Source organism: Mauremys reevesii, linkage group 5 (assembly GCF_016161935.1).
Source record: "Mauremys reevesii isolate NIE-2019 linkage group 5, ASM1616193v1, whole genome shotgun sequence".
NCBI lineage: Eukaryota > Metazoa > Chordata > Testudines > Geoemydidae > Mauremys > Mauremys reevesii.
Genome location: NC_052627.1, coordinates 36976651 through 36994943, shown reverse-complemented (window position 1 = coordinate 36994943; position 18293 = coordinate 36976651). Strand labels below are relative to the sequence as shown.

Below are 18293 nucleotides of genomic sequence, written 5' to 3'. Positions count from 1 at the left end.
GACTATATATCTATATACACATCCATATTTATATTTTTTTGAAATTCATTTGGATATGTAGTGTCAGCTTTGAGGATGAATTCTGAGCATTTTTTAAAATAATAAACATTACAAATCTAAATAAATATTTGTAAAAACCAGAGAATATAAGAGAGAACAAAAACATTTCAGCAAATTTTTAAACAATTGTTATGAAGTTAATATTTTAGTAGTACTGTCTGCGGGGGTGAAACTAGAAATAGGAACTTACCGGTGCGGGGCTGGGTTGGGGCTGCCTCTGGCCCCTGGAAGGGGCGGGGCCTCGGGCAGAAGGGGCGAGGATTGGGGGTCAGAGCCAGCCCCGGCCTGCTCCGTACCGGTAAGTGCCCTCCCCCTCCCCTGCTGGGGTAGCAGTGGGAGCCGGGGGCTCCGGCAGCAGTTTAAGGGGCCCAGGACTCAGACGTCGCTACCGCCCCGGACCCTTTAGATCGCTGCTGGAGTCCCCGGCTGCTGCTGCTACTCCAGGGCTCTGGCAGCAGGGCTCTGGGGGCTATTTAAAGAGCCAGGGCCATAGAGGCAGTGGGAACCCTGGGACCTTTAAATAGCCCATGGAGCCCTGCAGCTACTCCAGAGCTCTGGCAGCAGGGCTCTGGCAGCAATTTAAAGGGCCTGGGGCTCCAGCCGCTGCTGGGACTCCCAGCCCCTTTAAATTGCCACCTGGGGAAGCTGGGCTGCCCTAGTACGACACACTGGCTCTTGCTGGTATGCCGTACTGGAGCGTACCGGCTTACTTTCACCTCTGACTGTCTGAGGCCAAATGCAAAGTTTTCTCTTCCCTTCTGTACGGAGGAATAGGTGTAATATTGTTGGCAGTCACCATGTGATGCTACTGCAGGTAGAGTTACTAGGTTGGTTTATTCAAGTTATTGTATTGTATTGAAGTTAGATCTTGGAGAAATGCTTATTTTCAGCTGTGATGCAGTTCTTTTTAGAACATATCTCCAGTCAAGACTGTTCTTGCCTTAATCTGTCCCTCTGTCTGACTAAAATTCATTCTAGGTGCAATTGCTACCTAAAAGTTATATCCATGAGAGCAAAGACTGTTACAAGGTGCCAAAACATTACAATCACAATTAAATACTCCTAAACCTTTATTTAGGCTGGACTGATCATGAAACCTAAAAGGACACAATGGATTGAATTGAAGTCAGTGGGACAAATCCTCTGATGTAAATGGGTACAATTCCATTTAAATCAGTAGGATTATACCAGCAAAGAATGTGATCAAGTGTTTTAACACTACTTACATGAGTAGGTACAGCAGGATCATGCCTAAAGTCAACAGTTCAATCTGGGTTTATAGTCACAATAAACCTTGAGAGAATTACAGCCTTATTATTCTCAAGTTGGGTACTTTGTATTATAGAGCAATGATTTTCTCAAGTGTCCCCCTAGTGCTTGAGTGATGTGTTTAAACTGTTTTGAATAATATATGATAAAATGTTGAAGTGACCAATAGACTCTGAGCTGTTAATTCCAATTCTGCCTGGAAAGTTATCCCAGATTGTACTGACCCTGACTGCCAGAATTTTGGTTTGTCACCAAGAGTTATGTTTATGTAAGAATAACAGACAAACAGATGCAAATCCGCTATTAGACAGTAGCCCCTGAATGCTTACAATTTCTTTTTATATACAGGTGCATGAATTATTCAATCATTTGCTTCTTGTTGGCTTGTTGCAAGTATTTATTAAATGCAAAAGCAGCTGACATAATGTGAAGGGTCTAAGTTAAACTGACAAAAGCATAAAAATTTAGAAGAGACTGCCACATTGTCCCAAACTCATCCCCTCTTGGCCATGTATGAGTAATCTACAAGTTAATAGCTAGCCCTACATAACATAAATGCAGTGATACTGGGGCACAACTCTGTGAATTAATGATGGAGTTGCAACCTTGCTTAGTTGCCCTTGCCAATTGCAACAACTCTGACTTTTCAGTTGGCTACACTGAGCAAAATGGATGGAGTATTCATTTTAAAACACTAATCAAGTGTTAGTCTATTTGACGGTAACTCTCTTTCTCTTCATTCTCTTTGTCTCTTACAGACAAACAACATTAAAATAAAATGAAGGTTGCAAAATCAGATTCCCAGACGTTAAGAAATGCCAGAATTAAGGCTGCCTGTGCAATCTTAATTTGGCCCCCTTATGATACAGTCTTTAATTTACATGATCACATACTGTTTTTTCCACAGGAACCTGCCTCATTAAGTCAGAGTGGATAGTGCTCACTTAATGAGCAGCTGTTCCATATTCTTTTCACTGTGTGGTCCCATGCCTTATTTACTATACAGTATCCAAACCCTGCTCAAACTATTTGGTGAATTCCTGTCAAATGCGTGAATAATTTCAGATCAGTCAAAACTGCGTTTTTTTCCAAATAAACTCAATCAAAAATTCATTCACCTCTACTCAGAGGGGGTTAGTGGAGGTGACTGTCCATTGTCCCACTCTCCTGGCTTCGCTCCTTCTGCATATGTGCAAGAAAAGGAAAGGAGAGGTTGGACAGCTTTCCTGATCCTGTAGTGAGTGATGGGACATTATCAGAAATGGGGCTGAGGTACTGAATTCAGATCTAGGTTCAGGTTTATGACACCTCAAAGGGGGATTGGGAGGGGGAAGGGATTATATGATTTGGTTGCCTGTGATAGCAGAGGACTCAACTCGATGACTCAGAAGGCACCTTCCAGTCCTACGTTCTTATGAGTGTGTCTCTGGAGGTTTGGTTCAGCTTTTTATAACAATGGAACCAGTGGGGAAATTTGGAAGCAAATCCAAAGATTCAAAATCTCTGATAAATTCAGCAGTGTTGAGGTTCAGGAGTTTTGGTAACAGGTATCTGGTGAGTGAGATGAAGAAGCCAGAGAAAAAATGAGAGATGTGGGGAATGAGGCAAAGTTAAACCTAGAAAATGAGACAGAGAAAAGATCCAGGGTGGAAGGATCTTGTTCCATTAACTCTCTAATTCAGGAACCACTTTTTCTTTTTCAATAACTTAAGTGTCTTAGCCCAAAGTATTTCTCTAAAGAATGGAATCCTACCCCAACTGTTTGTTTCTGGCCCCATTGCCCCTGACTTTATGTTGACATTCCCTGTAATAGAAAATGAAGACTCCAGGTATAACCAGAATAACAAGGACTTAGTTCTGATGAAAGTTGGGAAACGTGGGGTGCGAGCAGTCTGAAGTATTGGCTTGAGAATTGAGATCAGGTGAAATACAGCAACGTTCTTGGACAGGAGCAATTCTAAGAGGATGATACAGGTCAGGGCAGCCCTGGGATATTCCTTTGGGGATGGCATCACCTTTCCATTGCTGTCTCTCTGGTCCTATCACTGGGGTCAACATTCTAAGTCAGGTTGGGACCTTTTTTCTTTCCTTCCTTTGGAGCATCAAGTGTGATCCCCTGCTGAGATCATCTGGGTACATCCCACCTAATCAACTCCCTGCCATTCCAGGGGCCTTGGGCTTTGGTGGTAGCTCCCTCCCTCCTGTTCTCTCTCTGTAGCACAAAACAGGAATTTAATCTCCTGGAGGCTGGGAACAAGACATTCGGCTCTGACTTAGCCATATAAAATCCATCTGGAAAGATTCAAAAGTACACTGTCTTATCTGTCTAGTTATTTATAAAGTGGGGCAGAGAGAGAGTGAATGATTTACCCTAGGTCACTCAATGGTAAAGCTGGGAACCGAACCCAGGAGCCCTGACTCTGAGACATAGTAGACCTTAGAGCTGAAGCATTGTGGACAGGAGGAGAGCATGTTTGGGCTCAAAAGAGTAAGATGTTGCAAAGGAAGAAGGAGAGGAAGAAGCAGCCCCCGTCGGAGCAAGACTCATCAGCAAAAAGGCAGCTCCAGCTCTACAGAGGAGAAGGAGCAAGAGCAGAATCCTGAAAAAGAATGGGTACAAAACTTAAGGGGAGGAAGCAGGAAGGCCCACGATGGGACAATTGCAGAGACAGCCCTGCTGTGAAATGATCCCCTCAGTACATTAAGGAAGAAGGAACAGACCAGTTACTGGGAATTTGGGAAATTCTTTAGCCAGTTCTGATGAGGGAATAATCATGGACCCTTCATATTGGGAACCATATTGATCCTTATATGGGTGATAAGCTGGGTTGAGACTTCCAGATCTACAGAACAGCCCTTTACAACTTCATCTATTGAGTAACAAGCCATAGTAGGCTGTTACTGCCTATGTGAATCTGTCTTTACAAGGGTCTGACATATGTAACTTGCCACTGTGTTTCATGGCTAATAAATGATAGGAGAGAAATGTTGAGACTTGGGAATCCTGGGTGCAACTCCTGTTTCTGGAGGGGCACGGGCTCTAATGCTCTAAACACTTCTGTCTCTGTCACCCTCTACATCTATTCCCTGCCTCCTCTGGTCCTATCCACCCTACTTGGCACCTGCCCACCTCTGCTCTTATTCCCCTTGTATTCCTCTCACCTTCCCCTTTCTTATCAAGGTCTCTGCATCTTACCTCCTGGCATTAGTCAGGTACTTCATCCTTCTCTTCCATGGTGCCAGTAGGCAGACATTTAGAGCACAAAAGAGAATCTCTCTGTTCTCAGTTCAAGTGTTGGCATCATAGCAGGTCGTGGCTGCTAGGAACAATTCCAGGACGAGTCCGTGCTGACCTGGGTTAGAGCATGCACTCTCGCTCTGTGGGGGTGGTGCAGGTATAGCCTGGTTCTCACATAGGAGTTGTGTGGGGATGCAGCATGTTCAGTGCACATAGAATCTTCAGATACATTATCTGCCAAATGCTAACAAATCTGTACTAAACATGAGACCAGACGTTATACAGAGGCTTAAAATGGAAAGTGTAGGAAAGCTTAACTATAGGTGTATTTTATAAAATACAGGGGAATACTACACAGGAATTTTGGTAAAGTCACTACAGCTGCTTAAAAATAGTGATTGCACTATATTACTGTTGATGGCACTTTCATTTTACAGTAGGCTGTTCGCTTATACTTTGGTCAGATTGGCTTCATATTGTAGCTTGGAGAACTATTTTGTTTTGGTCATTTTTCATGCTTGTGGATAATTTTTTAAAATCACTGATCCACTTCAAAGCTGCATGAAAAACTTTCCAAGTAGATTATCATTGGTTGCAAGCTAACCAGTATATTTATTTACTAGAGCAGTTAACATCTGCCTTTGGTCTACATTATGGTGAGAGTGGCCCTGGGCAAATGGTTCTTTGCTAAGCTAATGGGGGAGCAGGAAGAGCTTTAAGATTATCAGGTTTCTGTCTCTGAGTTACAGAGTTAAGAAAGTGTAATTAGTATATTTAAGGATGAGTCTTTACTATCTGTCACTGGCTGTTGCTGTACTTGATCTTTATTACATGATCAGCATATATCCTTACCCCTAGTTAGAAAGCCTTTGCAAAATCTTTGAAATAGGATACACAGTCATGTCCGAGTATACCTGTGCTCCATGCAACCCGAAGGACATCAAAGTAGAAGTACTTCAACATCAGTAATGTATCTGAGACAAACCCCTGCCTTTATCTTAAAAAAAAAAAAAAAAAAAAAGTACAGTACCTGACTAAAATGTGTATCACTACCCAGTTGACATCCACAAACAGCTCTGAATTTGCAATTAAGCATCAGTCTGTAAGTATGCCTGTGAGTGGCCTAGAATGCAGTTACATTGATCCAGTGCTTCAGCCTTACCATACTGGTTTCCTTTTACACAGCAATGTGTGATGTGCACTAGTATGTGTATCGTTGATGGCACATACCCACTGATAGAAAAGCCATGGACTCCCTCACTGATCCCTCTGCTGTTCCAATTTAAGAGAATGAAGAAATGACATGGGGCTCTCCAGAAGAAAAGCTCAGATTTCTTTTTAAGTCCCCTCCTGTGGCTTTTCATGTGGGAGTAGAGGTTCTGGGCCTTGGTGTAGACCATAGGGCATACCATTATGGGGTCATGCTGCCAGAAAGTTCAATAATGGCTGTATAGTTACATGGGAATTTATGCTACAGACATATACCTCCATAAACTAGTGAAGACTCGATAAATCGACTGCTGAGCGCTCCCCCATCAACTCCAGTACTCCACCGGAGCGAGAAGGGTAGGCGGAGTCGACGGGGGAGCATCAGCAGTCAGCCTACCGCAGTGAGGACACCATAGTAAGTAGATCTAAGTACGTCAACGTCACCTACGTTATTCGTGTAGCTGAAGTTGCGTAACTTAGATCGACCCTCCCCTCAGTGTAGACCAGGCCTAAGTGAAGTACTTTGCATTTGTCCTTTTTGAATTTAATCCTGTTTACTTCAGACCATTTCTCCAATATGTCCAGATCATTTTTAATTTGAATGCTACCCTGCAAAGCACTTGCAACCCCTCCCAGTGTGGTATCATCTGCAAACTTTATAAGCAAACTCTCTATGCCATTTCTCCATCTGTAAAATGCAGATAATCCATAACTACATCCCAGGGGAGATTGTGAGGCTATATTAATATTGTAAAGTACGGAGATGAGATCCTTAGATTCAAGATGCTGTTGTAGCAACAGAATGACTACAATCCACAGCTGCCATGAAGAAATGTGTACCTAATTTTAACATAAGCAATGGGTAGAATTCCTTCCTGGTTTAACTCCATTGACTTTTCCAATACTGAGTTGCAATCTACTGCAAAGGCAGAATTTTATGGATTTTTTTAATTATAGTTCTGGGGCAGAGAGTGGGCAGATGACTCATCATTCTACCAAGAGTCTAATGCAACTCACTAATGTGCTTTTATTAGTACCCCATAACTTTTAAGCTTTTTTTAGGAATTGGGGGAAAGGAATCATTCTTAACACAGTTTCCCATTCTTTCTCTCCACCCCTCAAAAAGTTCTTAAACCTCCTAAAAGGAACTAACAGAGGAGTGAGAGGGAATTAGAGGGTTTTGTTAACACTTTTATTGCTTCCTCTTCACTTTTAGCCATTTTGCGGGGGAAGATATATATGTAATAACACCTCCCTCTGCTTTCCGAAGTGCCTAGAAATGTAGGTAGTATAATAAATAATCCATTTAGTGGTGAGCATTACAGATCGCAAATCTCAGACACCTTCAGCCGGGAAAATGAAACTGACATCCTGGCTGAGGAACACAGTAAGGGCTGGGTTGTGGTTGCCTCACTTTTTTGCCATGTTGCAATGAACTAGAGGAGCAGATGTTCTTCCCAGTTCTGCTCCTACCTGAGTAGGAGAAAAGAATATCCCTGCAGTGATCTGATATTCTACTGCCCCTAGGACTGTAGGATAACAAATAACTACTTGACATTGTTACTCACTATGGTTTCCTGATTTAAAGGGGCCAAAAATATAATATAGTGGAAATCACGAGAAGGGCTTCTGAGTTCAAAATGTTGGCCATTTTCTTCCCAATATAAAACAGGAGCATGATAAATGGATTATCCTTTCTATACATTGGAAAATCCTAATTAGATGGAAAAGGAATATATTTTAAGTTAGTCTCATATTATTTTATGTTAGTATTTTAAAAAGTTCAATGAGGATAAGAGGATATACTTGGAGACACGTGTTTTGGTAAAGATGCAACAGAGGAAAATGATATCATAATGGGTAAAACTTGAAATAAAACATTCATCTTAATTACACTTACCTATCGCTCTTTCTAGCTATCCAAGGAAGTCAGAATAGCTGTAACTAAACTAGGTCTTCAGATTTTGTTTCCATGGCAGAGTGTAATTCAAAGAAAATAAAACACTAATATTTTATGATATTTTAACTCCTAAATATTTAATTACACTAGTAGGACATCTAAAATAAATACAATATAGAAATCAGACTGAACAATGCAAAGTTTCATCTAAGCTAGGGATGGGCATTTTTAATTTAGTAAAGGGACACTAAAACCCTTTGGCAGGCCAAGGGATGTGATGTGAGGGAATGTGTGTGATGGCCCTGGGATGTATGATATGGGGGGATATGGGTCCAGACCCTGGGGCCTGTGACCAGGGGAGGGTGGGTCCTGCCCTGGGGGGGTAGGAGGTGCTGAGGATGGTTGGAAAAGAGCCCACCCTGCACTCACCCCCACTCCTGTCCAGCAGGGCTGGGCCTGGCTCCCCATTCCAGGCTGTTGGCTCTCGCCAGAGCATCATGTGAGACACATGTCCTCCCCGCACAACGTCTTGGCCTTGGCACCACAGGATGACCTGCCCTAAGCTGAGCTTAGGCGAGCCAAATAAACTGATCTGGTGGCTAAATGCAGACCCTGGAGCTTCCAGTTGCTCATCCCTGATCTAAGCAAAAGGGGGGGGGGCAACAAAACATGTTATAGTAGAGCTTCTTTCTAGATATTGCTAACTGGAGTTTCACAGTGAAATCCTGGCCCCATTGAAGTCTTTGGCAAAATTCTCATTGATTTCAATGGGGTCAGGATTTCACACCTAGAATCCGGTCACAGTGAGGAACAAAATGGAAAAGTCAACGCAGCCGCATCTTAATATCTCTTATTTGAAAGAGAGTTAGTATGTAGTGAAATTCCCAACATGTAAACAAAACTTGACACCAGCAAAATAATAGATCATTCTGTCTCCAACAGGACCTCTTTAAGAGAAGGTCTCAGCTCTATCGCAGTGTATTGACACTAATAAAAGCTAGCATGCAATAATCTAATTTAATTAAGACAACTAAAATGCCCATTCAACATTACCTCCCTTTGTAGAACATTAACTCCTTATGTTAAACACCTACAGTAACTATATAAGGCTATAGAGATATGGTCATAGTTCATATCCCAGAGCCTTCTGGAATCTCCACAATTGGATTTTCTGTGCCTGTTTCTTATTTGTAGCACCCACTATATATTAGGTGCTGTCCATGGATGCAGGAAGACACAGTCCCTGCGCAGAAGAGATTATGTTCTAAGGGGAAAAGAGACATAAAACACTGAAATTAACTTCTAAACAAATATCAGTTAGTTCTAATGACCCTTTTCCTAGCAATTGTCAGGTGGCTAATTTCATATAGGGATTCTGATAGAAGAGATTCTCAAGATGTGATCTGAAGGAGGTGATGGTTGTGACACTGCAGTTGACTTCAGTGAGGATGCTACTGCTGGGAGAGGTGGGAAGATAGAATGACCATCCTAAATATTCAGTTTCATTTTTTGTAAGCCTCTCGTGTCCCAGGTCAGAAGTACAGAGCCTGATTCTCATTTACTCTAAGCCCCCTTTACACATCTTTGGCAGTGCACCTACTTAAAGGCCTCTTCTTTACCCTGCCAGATCAATGTAAACGGGCCTTACTGTAAGTGAGAACCAGGCCCGCAGTCTTCTGCAGAGACTATTCTGTCCTCCTCTGTACCTGTTCTAGCACCCAGAACAGTTAGTTCAATTAACTGTCATAGCCTTTAACACATTAAATTAACCTGCAGAGGTAAAGTGTCCTGTTTGTTTGTTTGTTTGTTTGTTTGTTTGAGAGTTATTGCTAAATCACTATCTTCTTCACTCACTGTATCATTTATTTTGTCTTCTGCAGAACGTAGATAGAAAAGGGACTCCCATCGTCATCTGCAGCAGCCTGATCCTCCATCCCATCTGACTCTCGTGGCATTAATTTGGATAGACTAACATCTTCAGCCCCACCAAAGGTTAAAAATTTCCCTAAGATATTTATTTACACACCTTTCTTTTCAGGACTACTGGAAGTCAACACAAACCAATCGAGCCACAGGGACCCTAGAGTTTAGTTACTGCTTTGTTCTTTGTTTTTTGTTGTTTGTTGTCTTATCTATTTGTCTAGAATAGCTCTATTATTTGGCTATAACTTCTGCAAATACAGTTGCTTGTGTAGATCCATTCAGTGACAGCAGTGATGCAGTAGTGGGAATGACGTGACATTTAATGCATGGATTGCACTTAGACTTGTTTTAGAAACTTTAGTAGGTGCCACATCACACCCAGTTTGTTTCAAATACAACAAAAAGAGTCTTTGCAGATCTCTGAAATGAAATGTTTTGTTTAGTTGGATTTTGTTAATCTTGTCTCAACAAAATTGAAGTACAATTTGAAACAAAAAGTTGTTTTGAATGAAAACATCAAAATGCCTTATTTTTTCAATGTCAAAATGAAATATTTTGACTGTTTGGATTTTTTTCCCCTTTCCCCCATCAAAACAATTTAGTAAATTTGACACAAATTCACAAAATGTTTCAGTCAACCTGAATCCACAGTTTTTGCCAAAAAAAAAATACAAAAATGTTGCCCATCTCTACTCTTCTCCTCCTCCTTTCCCTTTCTGAACATGTGATGATGCACTGTGAACTCTTTGACCATTTGATCACTATGCTTCCCCAGGTGAATTTATCCCTCCCAACAAACTTGTATGATAGGATATAGGTCTTAGTCATTGGCGAAATCAAATGTACTAATGTGAAACTGATTTTTTTTTTTAAAAGCCAGCCTCTGCATTCTTGGGAAGAAATTTAAAGTGATGAACAACATAGATAGCCACATCAGAATTCAGTCACGGAGAAGGAACACCTCTTTGCAGAACCCCCTAACTTACTTCACAATAGTAGCAAGACTTGGCTTGGAAGATTGTGCTTCTGCCATTCCATAGGATTAATAAAATGTAGAATTCATGGTTCTGTCAGATACACAATCATGGAGAGGTGCTGTAGAATTCTGTACTAGAAAAATAATTCTCCATTAAATTCTATAGGATGGCTTAAAAATTCTATAGAGAAAAAGATCATTCTCATTAAATACTATAGGTTTTTAGAGTTATTACTATAGAACCTTAATGGGTGCTGCTTCCAACCATGCCAGTCTCCAGAGTGGCTTTTAGTGGATTAAATGTTGGCATCTATGTCAGCCACATCTTTTTCTTCCATATATCTGTCTCCTGCCCCCTTTTTTCTTCTCCCTACTATGCAGTGTCTACTTCTTACATTACATAGAATAAAACTAGAATATCTCATAGAATCATAGAACCATAGAACTTAAGATCAGAAGGGACCATTATGATCATCTAGTCTGACCTCCCGCAAGATGCAGGCCACAAAAGCTGACCCACCCACTCCTGAAATAATTCTCTCCCTTGACTCAGATGTTGAAGTCCCCAAATCCTGATTTAAAGACTTCAAGTAGCAGATAATCCTCCAGCAAGCGACCTCTGCCCCATGCTGCGGAGGAAGGCAAAAAACCTCCAGGGCCACTGCCAATCTACCCTGGAGGAAAATTCCTTCCCGACCCCAAATATGGCGATCAGCTGAACCCCGGGCATGTGGGCAAGACTCTCGAGCCAGACACTCAGGAAAAGGCTTTCAATATCCCAACATTGACCCTCGGTACTAATTACCAGTGGTGGCACGTTATTGACCTATTGACTAAATCACGTTATCCTATCATATCTGAGTGAATACAAATCTTTTTTCACAGCCAATTATGACTTGCTACTTGCAAAGGAGTATCAGCCTCCAGAGCATTCCTGTGTGTAGCATTGGTATCTCTGGAAACACTCCCTTACAACTCACAGAAGAACTCTGTGTTTTCATCACTTTTTATAGCCTTTGAGTTCTTCTTCCAGCTACTTGTGCATAATTTTAAAGGATGCTTTATTAGAACATCTTCAGCTCTACTGTTTCCAACTGGGTTGCCAGTGAGGGCTGATGCTTCCCAGAGTGTAATTCATCCCTAGAAGAGGGCAGTTGGTGTTGGTACTCAGCTTCAAGATGCAGCTGGGGCCCCATGGAAGCCCCAACGATAGAATCAGTCCAAATTGTTACCTTGGCTATACCACTTGTTTGGCTAGCCTTGCTCACTTTGAGGGATGTGCTGGCTCTTTGTGAGTTCTGAAGCGTAGGGGAGGTTCCCACCAACTTGTGCAGCTCAAATCCACTCTGAGCAAACTTTCTGTCACCAGGGATCCTGCTCCTGGGGATACGCCACCATAAGACAACACAGCCCAGAACTGGATCCAGCTTCTTATAGGAGTAAAATAATTTTCCCGAGTCTGGTATAATCACTTAGAGTACCTACAAATCAAGGTTCCTAGAATTAGTGAAACTAACTTTCAGTAGTTACCTGAAGTAAGGCTTCTCATTTTATTTGTTCCTTTCCCCTGACAATTGCACTGGTTTAGTCTACACGTACTAGGTGGCTGGTTTCTTGCCGCCCACTCCTTCTGAAGTGTTGTGCGGTATTTGCTGGATCATTCGAACTATTGCAGTGATTCTTTTTGTCAGGCTCTGTGAATTGTCTTGAATCCTGTCTGTAGTCACACCCTAGATGATCAGATGGAACTTCCTTCCCATTCATCGTTGTCCATCAGCTCCAGTGATTTAAATCCATTCTTGCATTCCTCCTTCAGCCATCTCTCCTGTGCCTTGATAATTTTTTCCAGTGTCAGTAATAGAGAGGAATAAACACAGCTATGCAGTTAAAGTTTCTTATTCTTCCTCAAGATTTCCTCTAGTAACTATTCTTCTACCAGACTGATTCTGGGATCAGCTATGTTCAGAGTCTCCTCTCTAAACTGTTTCATTACTAGTCTCCAAAACAGTCCCTGATCTGCAGATTGGCACAGAAATTATGTTAGGCTAGCAGCCCACGATGCTATCTTTCTGCTTTTAGTAGCAGGGCTATGAACATATTGTACACTATAGCCTCACAGGTTCATTATTTACTATTCCCGTTCAGTTAAGAAATGGTCTCTATTTGTGCCAGATTGGATGGTTTCATTCAGGCCTCCCTCCTGCAGATCTGTTTAAGTCTCCAGTGCTCTGCACACCATATTCTGCTCCGAAACAGAAACCACAACAATCATGCAAGCATTCTGGGCCCCAAGCTATATAGCGCTGTGATTTTTGCCCTTGATTTCCGAGGATTCCCCCAGTGGCCTTCTTTTTAATTACAGCTTTGAATATCTTTTCTTTGTATACACAGTGTTGTAATCAGGGGTGAGCTGGAGCCGGTTCGCACGAACCGGTTGTTAAATTTAGAAGCGGTTTTAGACAGGGCCGCCCAGAGGGGGGGGCAAGAGGGGCAATTTGCCCCAGGCCCCGAGCCCCACAGGGGCCCCCATGAGAGTTTTTCGGGGCCCCTGGAGCGGGGTCCCTCACTCGCTCCGGGGGGCCTGGAAAACTCTTGCGGGGCCGGGCGCAGGAGCTTCTTCGCTCCCGGTCTTCGCCGGCGGGGGGTCCTTCCGCTCCGGGGCGGAAGGACCCACCGCTGGCGAATACCGCCCGAAGCGGACCCGCCGCCCGGCGCAGCCGGTCTTGGCGGTAATTCGGCGGCGGGGCCCTTCCGTTCTGGGACCCGCCACTGAAGTGCCCGAAGATCGCGGCGGGGACGAGACCGGGCTGCGAAGACCGGGCTGCGCTTGGCGGGTCCGCCGGCAGCAATTCGGCGGCGGGGTGGTCCCCGCCGCGGGTCTTCGGGGCACTTCGGCGGCGGGTCCCGGAACGGAAGGGCCCCCCGCCGCCGAAGACCCCGGGCCCCCGGAATCCTCTGGGCGGCCCTGGTTTTAGAACCACTTGTTAACTGGCTTCCCTGCGAGGGAAGCTTTGATGGGCTCTGGCTGGGAAGGGTGTAATTCCTCCTCCCGGCCGCCGGGGGGCGCTGCGCTGTGCTGCGGGAGCCATGTGGGCTGCCTCCTGGCCCTGTTGCTGCTGCTCCTTGGACCTCTGGCGGTGGGGCTCCTGCTGCTCCCTGGTGAGTCCCCGGCTGCGTCGTGCTGCTCGGGCTGCTCCCAGCCGCTCTCCCCCTGTGAGTGTCTGCTTCCCCCCCCCCACCTTCCCTGCCTGCAGCCGCCTCCTGCCTGCAGCCACCCCCCTGCCTGCAGCCCCTGCCCACAGCCAGCCCCCATTGCACCCCCTGCCACAGCCGCCCCCATCGCATCCCCCTGCCTGCAGCCAGCTCTTGCCCACCCCCTGCCCGCAGCCAGCCCCTGCCCGCAGCCACCCACATCGCAGCCCCCTGCCCACAGCAGCCCCCTGCCACAGCCACCCACAGCTACCCACAGCCCCTGCCCGCAGCCAGCCCTTGCCCACAGCCACCTCCTGCCTGCAGCCACCTGCAGCCAGCCCCTGCCCGCAGCCAGCCCTTGCCCACCCCCTGCCTGCAGCCCCTGCCCGCAGCCAGCCCTTGCCCATCCCCTGCCCCAGCCACCCCCTGCCTGCAGTCACCCGCAGCCAGCCCCTGTTGTAGCCAGCCCGTGTCACACTCCCTGCCTCCAGCTAGCCCTGCCCCACGGCCCTGTCTGCAGCCAGCCCCATGTCCACTGGTGCCCTGCAGTTCTCAGGGCAGTAACCCTGCACACCTGTTTCAATGAGGGGGAGCAGGGAGCAGCTGGGACCCACACGTGCACACCCTAGGGTGACCAGACAGCAAGTGTGAAAAATCGGGACAGGGGGTGAGGGGTAATAGGAGCCTATATAAGAAAAAGACCCAAAAATGGAGACTGTCCCTATAAAATTGGGATATCTGGTCACCCTAGCACACCCCAAGGGAGTGGCGGGGACCCACACATATGAAAAGAAGCTCATTTCTAGTTCAGCCCCATCTTTTTCAAAAAGAACTTTAGGTAGGGTTAACATACATCTGTATTTTCCTGGACATGTCAGGCTTTTCAGTTCTTAAAAATTCCTCCCAGGGAAATACGGACGTATGGTAACCCTATTGGTACAAAAAATACATGCTGTGGCACATCCCTTAAATCAGAACTTTTTATAGGGAACCGGTTGTTAAGGTTTTAGCACCTCATCACTGGTTGTAATGGATGCCACTCCACTGGAAAACCCAAAATTGAGTTTCATCTCATAAAGATGCCTCGGATTACCTTGTTACTATGCAGGCCTAACATGGTTTTTCCTGTAGGCTATGAAAATTTAAAAACCACCAAAGTTATGTGTTTCTTGTTCTTAACTACCGAGTCTCACATTTATATGCCAGCCACACTAGCCTCATTAAAGCTGCACGGTATGTGTAGAAAGTTCAAGGTTTAGATAGATTTACAGATTTTTAGGCCAGAAGGGATCACTTTGATACTCTAATTTGACCTCCTGACTAACCTAAGCCACAGAATTTTGTCCAGCAGTTCCTGCAGTGTGGGAAATAATTCTTCCCTACTGCAAAAGTGAGCAAATTTGCAGTCACTGAATGTTTTATTTTCAATATCTGCATTATTCTCATACACCTGGCAACTAACTTTTGCCTTCATTTTCTGATATAGAAAAAAGCTGTGCATCTCTAATGGTTCCAAAATTAGAAAAGCAACTAACTAAACATAGCTTCATATATTTACCACAAACTCTATAGTACCAAGGGGCTGTGCTGCAGGGCAAGGGAGCTCTGCAGAACATATGGATGCCCACAGGGCCTAGTTCACAGGCAGGGAAACTTTTTGTCCTGAGGGCCACGTTGGGTTTCCAAATTGTATGGCAGGACAGTTAGCGATGGCTGTGCCTCCCCAAACACCAAGGCATGGCCTGGCCCTGCCCCCTATCTGACCCCTCCTGCTTTTCACCCCTGACGGCCCCCCTGGGACTCCTGCCCCATCCAACCCCCCCTGTTCCCTGTCCCCGACAGCCCCTAGAACCCCTGCCCCTGACTGCCCCCTGCCATCCCATCAAACCCCTCCTCTCCTTGCTGACTGCTGCCCCGGGACCCCTGCCCCTTCCAACCACCCCTTCTCCCTGACCGCCCCCAGAATCCCTGCCCCCTGCCGCCCCATCCCAAGCCCTCCTCTCATTTCTGACTGCCTCCTGGGGACCCCTGCATTTAATACAACACATATAGGTGAAGTGCATGCAGTTCCTACATCACAAAGCACATCTGGTTTAGTGAATTCTGAAATGAAACCCACTAAGGGCCTGATCCTAAGCCCCCTGAAATTAGTGGGAACCTTTCCATATATATGCAATCATGCAAACTCTGTGCTGAAGATTTATTTTGGGATGAATTCACATTATACCAAATCTCACTCCAGGGAAAACATGGATGGGTGGATCATGCACAGTCCCTGGCTCAAGGAGGAAGGATACTAATGAGGACTTGACTTCAGTCAAATAAATTATAAATAACTATAACTTTTAAGCAACATACAGTGCAGTAAAAAAAAAGGGAAGGAGACTTTCTGTATTCACATCATCTGCCCTTGAATCTCAGCTCCAAGCTACAGAACTGATTTGTATTAAATAAGCACCCCTAGTCCCTCAAACCTTTGCTCATTATTAGAACCAAACTCTGAACCAAACATTTTTGAAGTTTTACAATTTTGAGATATTGCTGCTGCTAATAATATTAAGTAATAACACCTTCCTTTCAACTACAGCAATTGAACCAAATTAAGGCTGCCCTTTGGTTCTTTTATACCTCTTGTGGCTAGGTATACTAAAGAATTGTAAGGGTTCCAGAATAGTGCTGCTGTATATATAATACATGTAACAGTACCTACAGGTGTGAGTGGGTACTAAATCGGGTCATATAGTTAACTTTAGGACTCTGGCACAGGTCACGTGACTGGGATTGGGCCATAAGACTTCCGTTTCTTTCTTGCTAGCTTTCATTTCTTCATCTCTGTGTGAGGCATTTATTACAGTATATCATTCTTCTATTATGACTGCAGTGGATGGGCACATCAGAACAAGTTAAGGGAGTGGCACCTGCATTCCAAGATTCCTTGCTTTGCTGGGTTAGTTCAAATCTTTGACCTCATGCATATCCTCTGTGTGTATTTAATGTAAATACATTTATGTGTACAAAATTTTCCTGTGTGATCTCAGAGTTAAGGTGTGTCCTGTCATTTGGAAACCCACAGTAAGGCCAAAGCTAAGCTGACAATTGTGTTTTAATGTATGAGTTTTGACAGATGATCTTGTTGAGTGGCAAGGTTTTTACAGAGGGACAAAATGTGTGACCCTCCATCCCAGCATATAATCTAAGATCAATAGGGAAATTCCAATGATCTTGGATCACGTGCATGAAGGGACTACACCTGCATACATTTTCTCCCAGCTCCCTGTGTCCCATGTTCACACTGGGCCCTGGGACATACTCTCCCTCAGAGGAAGAAAAGGAAGGTACAGAGCCCATTTTTTCAATCATTAATTTGAATAGGATCAGCATTAACTTCCATGGGTGATTTTTGTACTTTAGGTTCCACACCAAGTGATTATCTCCTGCTTCCACCTCTCCATCCGCCTGGCTATGCCCATCAAAGCATGCAGATCCCAAAATGGCCTCTGGTGGTTTCTGCGTATTCCAGGATGGGGTGGGTGATAATGCCACTTGAGCGCCTCTCCCCTCCCTTTTATGTATATTGGCCAGTTTTGGTGAGCCTTAGAATGCTTTCCATCCCCTGTGTACCTAGAAGCAGAGGGGATGATTTGGCCCTCAGCCTTTATTTTTTCTGATCCTCACACAAGGCAGTGTGTGTGTCTTTGGCTCATGTCTCCATTCCCCTCAGACAAGGCCCCAGCCAGCTGGAAGCTCATGTAGAAACTATAATGTAACTCAGCTAGCAGGCTTTTTATGTTGTTATTAAACAGCTGTCTAAATACCATGTAGATGTTTCTCTTAAGGTTGTGTTAGAAGGGTTATAGTTCAAAGTTTCAGGTAGGTTTATAATGTCTTATTTTGTTTGTAAAATTACATTTCTTTTAAAATTGCAATACATTAGATTTCTGCATTTCTTGAAAAGGCATTTGGCCAAACACTGCTCCATTTTGCCCATGAAAACCCACTGATTTTGTCTGTGGGTGTAAATGAAAACAGAGTTTGGCCCATTGTGTGGACTGTGTTATGTGACTTATGTGGGTTACCATCACAAGCATCAGGAATGCTGTGAAAAGAGAACTGGATAGCACCATATATATTTATCCCTCCCATAAAATGAGGCAGCAGCTATTTCTGTACTAAGGAAGCTACCTAGCTAAAGGAATGGGTGGGTTACTCTTTCTTTTCCTGTTATTCAGTGCCTACATTTTTATTTTCATCTCATTATTCCTAGCTGACTAATCATGACCCAGTCTAAAGTGTGAGGAAGGAAAGACAACATTAGAAAAAAAGTTAAGTGTGAAATGCCTTACTGAGCGACTGGTGATTTTAGGATTATTGCCTATGGTTTTGCTATGCTCTTCTCTATTTTCTGCTTTATGACCCTCCCATTTTTTAGCATCTTAGTTTTAGATTATATGCTCTTCAGGGAAGGAACTGCAAACAAAATTTCCAAGCCTGGGTGCTCAAAATTAAACTTTTAAATCTATAATTAA

General features: G+C 44.2%; 1 long non-coding RNA gene across 9 annotated transcripts in view; it reads left to right on the top strand.

The window, feature by feature from the left end:
* LOC120405876 overlaps positions 1 to 18293 on the top strand; it is a 165681-nt gene that overhangs the window by 70591 nt on the left and 76797 nt on the right. For 5 of the 9 annotated variants that reach the window (XR_005598952.1, XR_005598951.1, XR_005598947.1 and 2 more), the window contains exons 1-3: positions 13707 to 13734; positions 16649 to 16714; positions 18032 to 18089. This is a non-coding gene — a long non-coding RNA (uncharacterized LOC120405876). The other 4 variants (XR_005598945.1, XR_005598949.1, XR_005598950.1 and 1 more) reach the window with 4 other exon arrangements.